Genomic DNA, 5,697 nt, shown 5'->3' on the forward strand with positions numbered 1-5,697 from the left:
TTGTTCTAATCAAAGTGGTAGCAATAGAACACAAAAAGCATTTTCTTTTCGTCTGGCACACATTGCAATTGGCAGCATTTCAAGGTACGATTTCAGAATTTATGACAAAAGCACTCGCAGAAACATGTTCAGCATTGAGATTCCTTCAGCTATTCAAGTGCAGATTTAATGGTGCGTACACATACACACTTGAATACAGAATGAAGGGTAGAAGCCAAAGTCTATTTGCAGAGGTGTGGAAGACTTGAGAGACAAGCTCATTATGCAGTTCGGGACATACTGTATCATTGATTAACATTCATCATGCTCAATCTACCTCAAACTCCTCATCGCCCAGCCTGTGCTGCAAATGCAAAGCAGCCCCCAGTCCACCACCCCCAATCCACTGCCACAGCTATGTTTATAGACAGAGGTTAATGGGAGCGGAGCACTGTGTCACTGTATTGCCATGTATTGAGAAGACCTACAGCTGGAAAGTTCAGGACAAGGGATGTTTACCTAGTGATACCTTAACAACATGTCACAATGATTTGCTGCTGTTCAGGTCAGGTAGTAGAGAACTGAAGCTGAAGTGTACTGCTCCCTAGGGTAAGGAATGCAAATAAGCATCCGGTAGGAGTCTAATGTTGTTGTAAGGAATATTAATTAAAACATATATCATACCAATGTGTTGGTTACAGTGTTTACTGCATTCTGGTGACTTTGTCTCTGAGAAGACACAGCACCTACAGGAGAAAGGCACAAATTCTTTACATCAGACCATTTACAGGAAGTTACAGGCTTATTTTCATTTTACAAAGTACAGCCATCCAGCCTAAGCTTTTGGTTATTCCTAAGCTAACAGCAGTTACTCATTACAAGCAGCAGTAAGTGCTTGCATCATTCCCCGCCTGTCTCCTGAACGCCAGTACACACACATTCCCCTTTCATCCAACCTAAAAGCTATGGTCCTCTACCAGAGGCCTAAGAGCTTGCGGGTCCTGCACGGTGTCTTTGCTGTTCCTACGACTGCGCTCTTCTGGACAGAGACCTCAGATGTTGTTCCTGGGATCTGCTGGAGCCACTCGCCCAGCTTGAGAGTCACTGCACCGAGTGTTCCATTTACGACTGGGATCACTGTTACCTTCACCCTCCACATCTTCTCCAGCTCTTCTCTGAGCCTTGGTACTTCTCCAGCTTCTTTCTTTCTGATGTTGCTGTCATTCGGTATTGCTACGTCTATCACTACGGCCATCTTCCTCTTTCTACTTATCCACCACTACTATGTCTGGTTGGTTAGCCATCACCAATTTGTCCGTTTGTACCTGGAAGTCCCACAGGATAGATCGGTCATTCTCGACCACCCTAGGGGGCGGGCCCTATTTTGACCTCGGGACTTCCAGGCCGTACTCGGCACAGATGTTTCTTTATACTATGCAGCCACTTGGTTATGGCATTCCACGTATGCCTTGCCTGCTAGCATCTTGCACCCTGCTGTTATGTGCTGGATTGTCTCAGGGGCATCTTTACACAGCCAGAACCTGGGGTCTTGCCTGGTGTGGCAGACGCCAGCCTCTATGGATCTTGTACTTAGAGCTTGTTCCTGTTCTGCCATGATAAGTGCCTCTGTGCTGTCTTTCAGTCCAACTTTGTAAAGCCACTTGATTTCTGTATGTCAGCCACTTCCTCTATCTGCTGGTGGTACATACTATGCAGAGGCTTGTCCTTCCATGATGGTTCCTCCTCTTGCTTCTTTTTCTTGGGTTTCTGCTGCCTGAGGTATGCTGTTGGTTGTGGTCATCTTCCTGATGTACTCATGGATATTCGTTGTCTAATCCTGGACTGTATTACTCACACTCACTAGTCCCCAGCTTAATTCCTTACCCTTAGGGTGCTGGACTTGGGGTGAAACTCTTCATGCATGGTCAGGAGCTTCCTCGTCTTGATGTCAGTTTTCCTTCTATCTTCTCCTTTGGCCAGCTTATTATCCTTGTAGGGTACCTGATTTTAGGTGGAGGTGTTGATAGCCTGGATCTTGTTCTTACCATTCAGCTGACTCAGCAGGACTGGCCTGACCCTCTGCAGGTACTTGATGGTTGCGGCTTTTCTAGCAGCCTCTTCCTGGTTCCCATTTGCCTGTGAGATTCCCAGGTACTTGTAGCTGTCCTTTATGTCTAGAATGTTGTTGTTCCATGAGCCCACTTCTCAACAGTGTGCCCATGTTCTTCCACACCTGACGCGGACCTTGTTAATCCGGGTGACTACCGAGCCGGTATGACTTCAGTTTTCTCTCTCACTCATCTGAGGTAGGCTTGGTTAGCATGGGGGGTCTAGCCTAGGGACCCTTACTGGATACAGATGCCCTGGTTAGGAGTTGAACCCACGACTCCCGTTCCAATCAGCGCACTCAGTGCAGTGACCCCCAAGCTAGGAGAGTGGCTCCAGCAGATCCCAGGACCAACAGCCGGGATCGCTGAATAGAAGAGTGCAGTCCTAGAAACCCTGCAGGGGCGAGAGGGGATAATATAGAGCTCTGTCTTCCCTTTGTCAAGGTGTCTGTTATGTCTACCCGTGTGTTACGTTCTACGAACTCCTCTGCCCCTGGGTTTCATTTATTTATATTTGGCCTCAATAACAGCCTAATTTTGTAATCTCCCTCCTGTGTTCCGCACGTGGGTCCTCATTCCTACACCCTACTTTAGTAATGTAATTAGCTTTGTAAGAACTTGTATTTTGGATCTATTTTGAGATCTTATGGCTCTTCCACATACATACATGGGAAGCTTAGAGAGGTGCACAGAAAAAACTTGGATATAAAACAAAGCAGGAAGCCATTGATACTTATCTATACTAGGAAAAGGAGGAACTGGGGTAAAGGTAGGTTGCATAATGGCTTGCAGAGGAAGCAACCAGGACAGGAAGGCTAAGCTAGTCTAAAAAAAAATGCTCTATGAGACTTGCCAGTTGGATTTGAGAACTGGTTCAAATATATTTATTGTCAGCTCATGACAGATGCAAAACAGAACAAAGCTGCGTATTAGGGTGGACATCATGGTGACATGGCTTACTGATTTAGACAGCTGCTGTTCAAGATGATGAAGTTGCAGTGGAGGCAGCTAAATGACACTGTTAACTCTACCAATAACTGACCCAGCAAAGAGTGAAGCTTCAGCTGAAGTTCATTATGTAACATAGCTGTGGAAATTGAAGTTGAATAAAATATGTTAAAGCTATATTTTTTCTCTCATTATAGCCTTTTTCTTTTTTAGTGGACAAATGCTGACTGAGCGATAACAGTATTCTAAACTCTATAAGTTAAAGTCTCAGCATGTTAAAGATTATATAAAAAAAAATTTTTCTGGAGAGATTGACTGCTCAGATGAGAAATCCACAGGCACATCTACAGCGTCTACACTCTGTTGCTAGAGAGGTAATTAAATTTTTGCAGTGTCAAAGAAATGTTTTGGTACAAAAAGTACAAAAAAAAAATTGGAAAGAATGAGCAGATTATTTTTAAAAGAAACAAAACAAAATAAAACAACCTAAAACACAATAAAAAACCCAAAATCCCAATCTTTGACACCCATTCTTGTTTCTTATATTTCTTGTTTGGGTCAGTTCAGTGAAAAATAATATTAATAAAAAATATCCAGCAGTAAAAATAGTCAATAGCAGGTTAATCTATTGGCATCAGTAAAACACATAGGCCTTGTAGTGATTATGCTGAACCTTGTCTGCAAATGGCACATGGGTCAAGTGCAGTAATTTAAATACTGACTTGCTGACTGAGTGTAAAATAGTTACATACTAATGGATGCAATATTCAGGGAGAGAAAAAAGTCTGAATAGATGTGGAACACCATACTGAAAAAGGCAATGGAAAAATTTAAAAGACTTGGGTAGTTACATATTTTCTATGAGCTTTCCTGACCTTTAGGTTTGCTATTCGGTGCATGATGCGCAATTATTTTGAAAAGTTCCTCCTAAGCCTTTCTGGAAAAACTGAATGATAAGATGCCTTTTAAATGATAAATACTGTAATTTTGGGGTATTTTCTTAGGTTATGTAGTTCAAGTTGAATAGACTGAACACATGGAGCTCTGTTCGAAGTGTTGAATGCCGCTACGACTGACTGCTGAGGTTGGGAAAAGGCTGTTTACTTTGATACCATCCACTGCTTCTTTTGTTCACAGTCTTGTAAAGCTAACAAACAAGGTTTTTCAGTTATATGAAATGGTTAATTGCAACCTCATTTTGAAAAGAAAACCAATAAACATGTAGTGGTTTCACTACTTATAGGCCAGATAATTTTGGAATTTCACCTAACCAGTCTAGGGAGATTTTCATTCACCACAGATGGAGGACTCCCATTGGTGCAACACCACTAGAAAATTGAATTTTTTAAGTTCAACATCACCGTGCAATAACAGAAAAGTCATTTTAATAACTATTGAAATCAGGAGTGCCTTGGAGTCTTTTGGTTTCCAGTTTTGTTAACATCCCATTTCACAAGTTTCCCAACTTTAAGAAGAGCAAAACTAAATTACTGAACTGCCCCTTTGAAGCCCCCATGACAAGTATTATTGTTTTTTGCTCCTGTTGTTCCTTTCACACAAAGAAGCGGTTTGGGATAATAGTTTTTCTAGGCACCTAATTTACTTCTGTTTACATTCACAGTATGTGTGTGCATATCCCTAAGTGTGCATGTGAATTTCCCTCACCAACTCAACAACAGTTTTTATCTGTTTCTTTCCCCCCCAAAAAATGAGAGAATGCACTTCTTTGGGGATTTTATTTTCTTACTAGAAGAGGAAGAATAAAGGTAGACCCAACTGCACTGTAGAAAAAACTGTTGGTATTCAACTGTAAGCCAGACGAGTTACAGATTATATACAGTCATGCACACATACTGGGTATTTGGTACAGCTTTTTTTTTTCTCCTCAAAGTGGTTCCAACAAAGAGCAAGGTAAGCTAGGTTAAATGGCCCCTATAGACCACCTGACTGATTTAAAACTCCAAGGCCACCTGCTTGGCACCTCTGGGCCTGTAATTGCCATCACTACACTGACAGCTAGAAAATCGCACAAGAGAGGGATTATCTTGTGGCAAAAGGTTCTTGTGTGCAGCAGGAGCACACGGCTGATTGCATTAACGTGTCCACTGAGCCCACCCCTTTGGAGGAATGAAATAAGAAAGCTGTGGATGCTGTGTATTGTGTTTTTACAGTAGGTAGTTTCAGAGTGCTATTAATCAGCGGTGATGAAGTTGGAGGTGTACACATTGTATTCAGCTTTTAATCCACTTCTATACAGAGCCAGTAAAGGTCTAGGGCTATGTACTGCATGTAGCTGCCTTCAAATATAAATTACTGCATTTGGAAATAACAGTCATGTTGTATCTGCACTGTTGTATAAATATCTCAAAAACCCTGCAGCCTGCAGAGAAAAGTCAAATGGTGATCAGTTAGTTGGTTACATATTGCTCTTTGGGTTGTTATGCTATTCAGTAGCTCTTTCATGAATTTCATAAGGGACAAGAACTTTTCAGCTTTCAGATAAACCTGGTTAAGGTTAAAGTCAAACAGCATCAATATAAATCAGAAAGTTTACTTGTCACCCCTTTCCAAAACTAGTCCAACATTATGTAACCTTGACCCAGATAAAGTTAAACATAAAGTTAAAACTGACAGCTGAGAAAAGTATATCAGGCTAACAGCA

Source organism: Pelmatolapia mariae, linkage group LG23 (genome assembly GCF_036321145.2).
Source record: "Pelmatolapia mariae isolate MD_Pm_ZW linkage group LG23, Pm_UMD_F_2, whole genome shotgun sequence".
Lineage (NCBI taxonomy): Eukaryota > Metazoa > Chordata > Actinopteri > Cichliformes > Cichlidae > Pelmatolapia > Pelmatolapia mariae.